Raw genomic sequence first — 10,673 nt, 5'->3', positions numbered from 1 at the left:
GGACCCTCCCGCTGTGGCTCTGCAGAACCGGCAAATTCAGTTTATCCATCATCAAATGGTGGGGAGGGATTTTGCCCCATGTAATTGGCACACATACCCATCCCCTGGTTTTCGGCCGAGGCTGTCGGGGAAATGGCTAGGGGAAGGTTTTACAGTGCACTGTTATTACAGTCTTACATTGCACATAACATAAAGCCCACATTCCAAACAGTCGTGGGTGTTTGTCTCTTCATATAAGACGTATCATTCCCAGTCCTGTCATATCCTGTGCATGACTATACTAATATTGGCATAACTACATCACAAAAGTCCCCCTTCTATAGACACTCACAGGCTACTACCATTGTTCTTAATTACCAGTCTAGTTTTCAATCGAAAATATGTAGATCTACATAATTATTGGGCAATGCTGAGCGTCATGTAGTAAAGTAAAGCCTGCCCTGTTTGTTCATTGACAGAATATATATAAAACTGGTATATACATTGCTATTGCTATGCCGTTCCAGAAGTTCTCTTTAGCAATTAGAATACAAAATTACCAGCGCTAAATAGTCATAAAAAATAGTATAATAAAAGTGGATGGTTGAATGAAAAATCACATATTTTAATAACACATAATAAAAATATATAAAATCACCACAGGTGAACCAATATACGAAATAGCACTGTAATGTATATACTATGACCTGTAGCTCATGGAGTGAAAGTCCTGGATAATCAAGAAATCCGTATTAATGTGGACTAGAACTTCCCTTTAAGGCAACATAGGTTTACCGGATCCAAGTATGATAGATGTCACACAATCCCTGGGCAGCGTAATTTGCACAGATAGGGTTAATGTGTACTACACCTTCTCACAGATAAGTTCCTTAGCAGCGTTATAGTTGCATAAGAATGGGTTCTTGTGAAATGTCCGGATCTACGTTGTTCCTGCCAATTCCAAGGAAAAAGGGTCTAAGTCCACAGGGTAGATAGCCACAAACTTCCAGAGCTTGGTCAGCATAAACAAATGGTGCTCAACGCGTTTCGCTGGATATATTGTTGCCCAGCTTCCTCAGGAGCATATGGTTGAATGAACCTCCATGGCTTGTATATATTTCTACTTCAGGGTCCATAGGGGGTCCACAGGGTTGACCTTGGCGTATAGCTGGATCTGGATCCACGGGCACCACGCAGTTAAAGCTTTAGCTGCTCCCAGGATGCACTTGGGTCCATCCTCCTCTATACCCCGCCCCCGAGCCACAGCACCTCAGTTTTAGTTGGTGCCTGGCCGGAGTCGGGTCACCCTGCACAGGGGGGCTGCAGGAGCAGCCCCCAAAAGCTTTTTCATTTATTTAAAAAAAAAAAAAAAAAGCCTGTTAGGTTTTTTTCTTATAACTTGGCTCTGTAGCGGCAGCGAAGGGCTGTCTGTGCAGACGCCCACGCTGCCGCTCTTCTTCCCCGCTGGCGCCGCGACGCCAGTATCGCACTGGGGATCGCGGCGGGAGGCCAGAGTCTGTACTAGCCGGACTCTGAGTACCTCCCTGGACTGCTGCCGGAGACGCCGTGGACAAGGTAAGCCGCGAGTCGCCGATTAGCGGTGGCTCGCGGGTTTTACCAGAATATGCAGTCCTTTGCTCCCGGTTCTAGGGGACAGACCGGGGGCTGCTAGCGGTGGCGGCGGGCTCCCCCTCTAATGAGGAATACCCCGTCAGTCCACTAGACCACCAGGGTTAATTCTTGGCAAGCGGGATGCCGGCAACCCTGGGTTTAATATGCTAGCCAGGGGAGGAAGCCTTCCCTGTCTAGCGGCTCCTCCCCTCAGCTCAGCGCGCCTTTCAGCTAGTAGTCTGGCGTCGCTGAGCTGCAGATACTCGGCCACTCCTCCTCTGAGGTCTCCAGCAGCCATTTTCTCTGTGGCAGCGCAGATCTCTCGGGGAGCACGCGGACCGGTCCCCCTGTGTACCTCTCCCCTGATCAAGGACAGCGTACACCGCACTATAGCCCTCCCAGACACTGAATCTGGGCAGGTTGATTGTAGTGGAAAGGTGCAGTGAGTATATCTTCCTGCATGGTATGTGACTTTTGCTAGTGCTGCCTGTCTGTGCTAATTTCTACTTACTGTCAGCCTATACCTATCCCTTTCCTTCTCCTACAAGCCCTACAGGTGTGTGGGGGAGGGGCGTTTCTACAGACCTCACCTATATAAATCACGTATTTGTGAGGTCCGTCACATACAGTTGTGTGCTACACAGTACCATATTGTAGGCTGTTGTTCAGCACACTGGTGAGTGCGCTTGATTCGGCTCTATTGCCAGATATATTTATTTTTAGAATATATTTTGTCATGTCGGACGAGGAGATTGAGCACTCCATGGCTCCGGTGTTGGTCTCCTGTGGACGCTGTTCTGCAGGAGTGGATAAGGAGGTTTTGTCACTGGATGGCCTGTGTGGTCGGTGCCAGGTGATTCCTGGCCCCTCACAACCTCCTATAGCGCAGGAGCCACCATGGGCGATGTTTTCTCAGGTGCTGGCGTCTATTGCAGACCGTCTGTCGGTACCGACTGCAGTTCCTGCTAGGGCGTTGTCCCAGCCGGCCGTCCCCCATTCCCCGGGTGTTCCGCACGCAGCAGTCTGTGGTGCCTTTCCAGGCCCCTCTGGCGGCTCCTCCACCCTGGGTGGATGTGCTCTCCAGCTCCGTACAAAATTTGGCGGCCGCGTCTTCGGCTTTTCAGTCTATGTTGCAGACTGACATGCCTTCCAGGGCATCAAAACGCCCACTAATGGCGCAGGCGGCACAAGTATCGGACTCGGAGGGGTCCTCAGATGATGGGGAGGTGCAGGAAGTGGATACCAAATCGTCCATTAATGTACGAGCACTGGTTAGGGCGGTGCGTGCCATTCTCTTGATGGAGGATGAGGCCCCAGCTCCAAAGTCGAAGTATCCTAGTTTTAAAAAAAACTAAGGTGGCTTCTGCGGTGTTTCCCCTGTCTGATCAGTTGACGGATCATATGGTGGTGGCTTGGCAGGCGCCCAGTAAGAGATTCCTACCTCAGAAGCGGTTGGATTCTAATTACCCCTTTCCTGAGGCACATTGTATGAAATGGGAAACTCCACCGGCGGTGGATTCTCACGTCACCCGTTTAATACGGAGCGCTACTTTGCCATTGCCGTCTATATCCTCGCTGAAGGATCCCACGGACAGGAAAGTGGAGACTTGCTTGAAGTCTATTTACTCCCTCTCAGGTGCAGTGGCCCGACCGTCCATGGCCATCTCCTGGGTGGCCAAGGCCATTGAGGGATGGGCCAACGCCTTGGAGGATACCTGTCCGGACGACGCTCCGGATGTCCAGAGGGCGTTGTTGGGACAGATGAGGGACGCTGCTTCCTACATCGGAGAAGCCTCTTTGGATGCTAGTCTGCTGACTTCTCGGGTATCGGCTGCAGCGGTGTCTGCCCGCCGATCCTTATGGCTGAGGTCCTGGAGAGCGGACTCTGATTCTAAGAAGGGCCTGGAGGCCTTGCCTTTCAATGGAGAACTGCTATTTGGTCCGGACTTGGACAAAATAGTGGATACTCTGGATAAATCTAAATCTGCCTTCCTCCCTTCGGCTTCTGCACCTACCAAGGTACGGAGCTCTGCCTTTCGGGTTCAGGGCAAGGCCAAAGGTCAGTTCTTCCCGAGGCAGTCGGCGACCAAGGCCGCTTCTAAGCCCAAGAAGCAGGCCTGGAGTGCCAGGCGGCCTTCTTCCAAACAGGAAGATAAACCTTCTGCCTGATGGGTCGGGCCTCCCTCTGGGGGACCCCAGAGTGGGAGGCCGACTTCTATTTGCCCAGTGCTGGCACAATACCAGCACGGATGCCTGGGTTGGAGAAGTGGTCTCCCAGGGGTACGCCCTGTCTTTTCGGCACAGACCGCCCCACCAGTTTTTCTGCACGAGTCCTTCTCAGGACAAGACCAAGACTTTACAGATTCAGGAAGCGATAGAGTCCTTGCTGAAAGCAGGGGTCATTGTTCCCGTTCCTCAATTACAACGAGGGACGGGGTACTATTCTTCTCTGTTTCTGGTGCAGAAACCCAATGGTTCTAATCGCCTTATCCTCAACTTGAAGTCTCTGAACAAATTCCTCAGGGTTCCCAAGTTCAGGATGGAAACGTTACGTTCCATCATTCTGGCGATGGAGCCTAGGGATTACATGGTGTCCCTGGATATCCAGGACGCCTACCTCCATGTTCCGATAGCACCCTCGCACCAGCGGTATCTGAGGTTCGCTATCCTTCAACACCACTATCAGTTCCGGGCGCTACCCTTTGGCCTCTCCACGGCACCGAGGGTATTCACAAAGATTATGGCAGTCATGGCCGCACATCTTCGGAAACAGAATGTACGGCTGCTGCCGTATCTGGACGACCTCCTGTTGCTGGCGAGCTCCCCGGAGGTACTGCTTCAACATCTCCACCTGACGATCACTTGCCTGCAAGCGCACGGGTGGTTGATAAATTGGAAAAAGTCCCCCCTGATTCCATCTCAGCGGATGGTTCATTTGGGAACCCTGCTGGATTCTCGTCAGCAAAGGATCTTCCTGACCCCGGAGAAGGTCTCCTCCCTACAGCTGCGGATACACAGTTGCCTGAGCAGTTGCCGCCTGTCGGTCCATTCGGCTATGAGAGTTCTGGGCTCCATGGTGTCGACAGTCGACATGGTGGAATTTGCCCAGTTCCATTCCCGGCCCCTGCAGGGGCTGATTCTATCGGAATGGAATGGGTTAGCTCACCGGATCCGCTCTCAGATGCTGGTGTTGTCCCCGGAGGTTCGGCAGTCTTTGGCTTGGTGGCTTCAGACAGCTCATCTGGTCGAGGGGCGCCCCTTTTGGATCCCGGACTGGGTCCTGCTCACGACGGATGCCAGTCTCCGGGGTTGGGGGGCAGTGACCGGCTCGTTGTCGCTTCAGGGTCGTTGGTCTGCGGAAGAAGCACCGTCACAATCACAAGTTGCCCGTTTATGGGTCAAGGACAAGAGACGCAGGCGCCTGTCTGGTAGACGCACTGTCGGTGAAATGGACGTTTCACCTGGCGTATCTGTTTCCTCCGATATCCCTACTTCCTCGGGTTCTGCGGAAATTCAAGCAGGACGGCAGCACGATCGTGCTGGTAGCTCCGGCGTGGCCCAGACGTCCTTGGTACTCCGATCTGAGGTGCCTCTCCATCGACGCTCCGTACCTTCTTCCTCAGCGTCGGGACCTGTTGTCTCAAGGGCCCTGCCTTTACCCGGATCTGGGTCGGCTGTCTTTGACAGCGTGGCTCTTGAGACAGCCATCTTGAGGTCTAGGGGTTTCTCCAGTTCGGTCATTGGTACCATGCTTAGGGCACGCAAGCCTGCTTCCGCACGGATTTACCACAGGGTGTGGCGCACTTACTTTCAGTGGTGTGAATCCAGAAGCTTTGATCCTCAAGTGTTCCGGGTTTCCAGAATCTTGGAGTTCCTTCAATCGGGTTTGGACCTTGGCTTACGCCTTGCCTCTCTGAAGGTTCATGTGTCTGCTTTGTCCGTGTGGTTTCAACAACGGATTGCCACACTGCCAGATGTTCACACCTTTTTCCAGAGTGTTCTCAGGATCCAGCCTCCCTTCGTGCCTCCTGTGGCTCCTTGGGACTTGGCGGTGGTGCTACGGGTCTTGAAGGGTCCTCCTATTGAGCCGCTTGAGTCGGTGGAACTCAAGTGGCTGATGTTTAAGACTGTTTTTCTCCTGGCAATCGCCAGGAGGGTGTCTGAGTTGGGGGCGCTTTCCTGTCGCCCTCCTTTTCTGATTTTTCACCAGGACAGAGCAGTGCTCCGCACTCGTCTTGAGTTTTTGCCCAAAGTGGTCTCAAAATTCCACATTAATCAGGAACTAGTTGTGCCAGCTTTTCAGTCACCTGATCTTTCAGCTGGTGAGGCTTCCTTAGATGTAGTCCGGGCACTTAGAATCTATGTGGACCGGACTGCTTCGGTTAGGAAGTCTGATTCATTGTTTGTCCTCTTCGGTTTTCACAAGAGGGGTTGGCCTACCAACAAGCAAACGTTAGCCCGTTGGCTTCGTACAGTTATTTGTGAGGCTTATGCACAGGAGGGTTTCCCTGTGCCAGCCTCTGTTAAGGCTCATTTCACTCGTTCTGTGGGTCCCTCTTGGGCTGCTAGACGTGGAGCCTCTGCTGTTCAGCTGTTTAAGGCGGCCACTTGGTCTTCAATTCAAACGTTTTTGAGGTTCTATGCGTTTGACACCTTCGCGTCTCAGGATGCATCCTTCGGGCGCTGGGTGCTCCTTTCAGCACAGGAGCGTCCCCACCCTTAGTTGAACTGCTTTGGGACATCCCCAAGGTCAACCCTGTGGACCCCCTATGGACCCTGAAGTAGAAAACAAGAGATATGGTAAGAACTTACCTTTGTTATCTCTGTTTCTACGAAGTCCATAGGGTCCACAGGGCGCCCACCCTGACGCACCTGGCTTCAAATGGGCTATGTGGCTGGTCACCGGTTTTTCCGTCTCCCATTTCTGTGAGTATGGTTTCTTGTGTGTTCCAGTCTTCCTTCTCTCTGTTTAGTCTCCTCCTCCGGCCTTGGCTGCTTACCAACTCAGGTGCTGTGGCTCGGGGGCGGGGTATAGAGGAGGATGGACCCAAGTGCATCCTGGGAGCAGCAAAGCTTTAACTGCGTGGTGCCCGTGGATCCAGATCCAGCTATACCCCAAGGTCAACCCTGTGGACCCTATGGACTTAGTAGAAAGAGAGATAACAAAGGTAAGTTCTTACCATATCTCTTGTTATCTGATCTAATCTAATCAATTGTTGACACCTGTGTACAATTACATTGAATATACAGAAACAAGAAAAAAACATCCACTTTATAATATAAAAACCTTAGTTAATTCTAGGCAATCCTATTATGTCTGACATAATTAAATAGTAAACATCAGACAAAAATATTGTGAAAAAAGACAAACCTCTAATGATGTATAATATTGAAGCTGTCACAGGTCCCGTCCACGTGATTAGTTCCGATCACGTGACCCGGAACTCCATATGACCCTTTACTATAGCGTAGCAACAATCACATGTTCACTGTCATATTTCTATGGACCACTAAATAAGGTTTTGACAAGAGATCTTCTTCAAAGTTATTGCATTTGATTCATACCACTCGTTGGTCTATAGATAGTCATCTTAAGATGATACATCCGTCTGTCAGATGTCCCGTCCACGTGATTCTCTCCGATCACGTGACCCGGAACGCCGCACGGTTTTTACTGCCCGGCACTCACATTAATCTATCGACTGTGTCACATATTATGAGGGCCAATGAAAAAGATGATTAGAATAACCTATCCAAGAGCTCTTCCACGTCATGTGGTCATTAGAATATATGAATTATAGCTACTCATTGGTACTCATTAATTATTGGGCAATGCTGAGCGTCATGTAGTAAAGTAAAGCCTGCCCTGTTTGTTCATTGACAGAATATATATAAAACTGGTATATACATTGCTATTTGTCAGAATGCCGTTCCAGAAGTTCTCTTTAGCAATTAGTCCAGAATGCTGTTCCCGAACCTACTCTGAACAGTCCAGGAATCATCAGAAAATCTCGCCAGTGGCCGGAGCTGATCTGGACGATCTGTGCTTCCCATAGCTCCTGTGAGTGTGTGTGGTAGGAGGACTGCAGGGAATGTGGTGCCCTAGCAAACCGATGTTTAGCTTATCCAAATGAATCTTCATGTGAATGTTACTAGTCGCGCTTTATATAAACCTGTCCTATCAGCCTTGGTCTTCCTGTAACTTGCTGTGCAGCTTCTGGCAGGACCTCTCCTGGGGCCTGGGCTGGAAGGAAGTGGTCTGATGAAAAGGCTGGCAGCGCCTCTAATTGTGTTGTAATTACCTTTACAAGGGGAAACAATACGTTTAGAAGCAATCGCTATGTCCTCTTAGAAAACATTTAGTCTTTATATATGAGTTTGTCCCTTGAGCCTGACCGGGACATTGTTTCCATAGCAGACATCTGTCATGGCCCAGTGCCCAGGGAGGAGTGTGTATGAAATGTCCTGCACTTATCCTCCCACTGCTGCCCCCATCTGTGATATATGGGCAATGCACAGCCAAAGCTAGACCAGATGAGCGATGTGGAATAAAACTATGGGGTCTATTTACGAAGCCTTGGATGGAGATACAGTTAACGGAGATAAGGTACCAGCCTTATCTACGTCGAGTTGATCTCCAGCCAAGGCTTAGTAAATAGACCCCTAATAGTGTTTGTACACCAACTTGTGCTCTCTATTACATGATCTACTATATTCATAGAGCGGCAGCTGAAGGGGAAATATATTCCACTACGTACTTGTGTGTAATAGTGTCCCTGTGATCCAGACTAGCAGCGTTGTGTGCATTATCTGAACTTTAGAAGGTGTGATGGAATTTTCCGGTTACCCCCTCCATTCTCTCATCTAGTTGGCATGAGTCCTGGTTATACCCAGTCCTGCCACCACCACCACACAGTGGGTAACAATTTAGTAGAGGTGCTGAAACAGTGCATGGTTTCCATTCTTCCTAGCTGGTGCACAGGTGTATTCATCACTGCATACTTCCCAACTGTCCCGTATTTCTGGAACTCTCAAGCTGTCCCACCCGCAGGCCACAGTGTCCAGCAGTGGGGGACGGGGGAGTTGGGCAGAGCAGTGGGAGAATAGATGCAGTGTGCATGCATATGTCATTTGTTCACAGTGTAGGGGGAACCTGGGGGCAGCCCATCATCTCTGAGAGTGCTGGGAACGCCTCGGCAGTAACATTGCCCTATATAAATAAAATTATTATCTCTCACCTTGGTTTACTAAAAGGCATTGTGCTTAAATTTCCAATCGCCCACCATCTATGTTCTGCGATCCGTCACTGGATCGCAGACATTTGACATGCTTAAATGTTCCCGTTTTGACAATTGCGATTATTTTTTGATCACGATTGTCAAATTGCCGAAATCCAACATGTTTGATTTCTGCGATGCCAGGTTGCAGCATCTCTGCAATCCATCGCAGATGGATGGGGCCCGTTAGTCCTCACTACTTACTCTGCCCATGTACATTTGAACAAAACTCCTGTGAATCCGTAAGATAGCCGCCAGGTGTCTGAAGGAGCCTTCTTACTCCATCCTAATCCAGCTACAGTTTGTGGCCATCAAGACTTGGCTCACCCCATCTCTGCCTCTCCTCTGCCGCTTTGCTCATAGGCACCCACTCGGCCCGGTATGCACCCATCTCTATGCCCTTGTCACCAGCAAGCCAGCTTCGATTTTTGCTAAACCTGCTTGACGGAGGCCTTCTGCCAGTTTGAGACTGGACTTGCTCCTGTCATACCACGGACTGGGTAGGACAGATAATAAGAGGAAGAGCAGGGCAATATTCAGCAGGAGCATACAGTGACGAGTCACCGGTCAGAACCGATTCAGATCCTGTACCCAATGTATTGAGAAGAAAAGAGAGTCAGAGTCACTGAAGACTGGTGACAGGGGGGTCCTGATTCAGAGGTGGACGCAGAAGTCCACGCACCAGAGTCTATTAGCGGTCTACCGTCTGCAACTTTATGCAAATGGCGCTACAGAGTCCTTCCTTTGTGTACATCCATGCGCCTGAATGTGCAAACGTTTAGCGTCCGTGCACGCTGTAATACCTATTGGTAGATCTTTATGGAATGTAGTTTATATCCCGGCAGTCGGCACTCAGAATACCTGACTCCAGTCAGAATCCCGGCACTGGTAAGTACTGGGGTTAGGGGCAGGGTTAGGCTGTGGGGGAGGAGTTAGGCTGCGGTGGAGGAGTTAGGGTTAGGCTGCAGGGGAGGAGTTAGGGTTAGGCTGTTGGGGAGGGGTTAGGCTGTGGGGGAAGAGGGTTAGGATACTTACCTGCAGGTGTCTGTATCCTAACCAAGTCGGAATATTGAGCGCCGCAATCTTATACCCAACCCTGTCCTTATATGCCACCATCAGTCACATCCCCAAAACGTGCACCAGCCCTATTACAGGTGAAGTTTCTCCATCTGAACACGGCCGCCTGCGGCTGTACGTCTCCGAAAGCGGACGATCGCACTGACACGCCCACGACATTCCCATAACACGCCCACTGTGCGGACAATTTTTGCGAGCACTACTAGCCACTGCCTAAGGAACGCCCATCACTTTTCCCGCAACATTTCTGATACCGTCCGTCTTGAATGCAGCAGCGCCTTTGTACGTACACTCTGCGTAACGCATGCGCCATACAAATTTTTAGAAAACTCTCCGCATGTGCAGTTGCAAATAAAAAAAAAATCACTTGACTAAATGAACATCGGCATTGCGTGCGGCTCCGAATCAGGCCTGAAGTGTGCTAGGAACAAGAGAGTGGAGGGCCCTGCCTGTAGAAGCTTATATACTAAGGGGAAAGGGTAAACAACTGGAGAGTGAACTGGGAAGGACTTATGGTGGAGTGGTAAAGGGAAGCAGTGACAAGACATAAGGAGGGCTGCTATACGTTGATAGAAAGGTATTTTTAAGAGCTCATGTAAAACTGGGGGAGGTGACTGACTGACTGACTGAGCGAGGGAGTGAGTTCCATAGGCTGGAGGCGCACCGAGCGATCTTGGACATGACCATGAGAGGAAATGACAGGGGTGGAGGAGACTGAAGGTAGTATGC

Source organism: Taudactylus pleione, unplaced genomic scaffold (genome assembly GCF_031769625.1).
Source record: "Taudactylus pleione unplaced genomic scaffold, aTauple2 ptg000515l, whole genome shotgun sequence".
NCBI classification, from domain to species: Eukaryota; Metazoa; Chordata; class Amphibia; order Anura; family Myobatrachidae; genus Taudactylus; species Taudactylus pleione.
Note: the sequence above shows the minus strand (reverse complement) of the source record.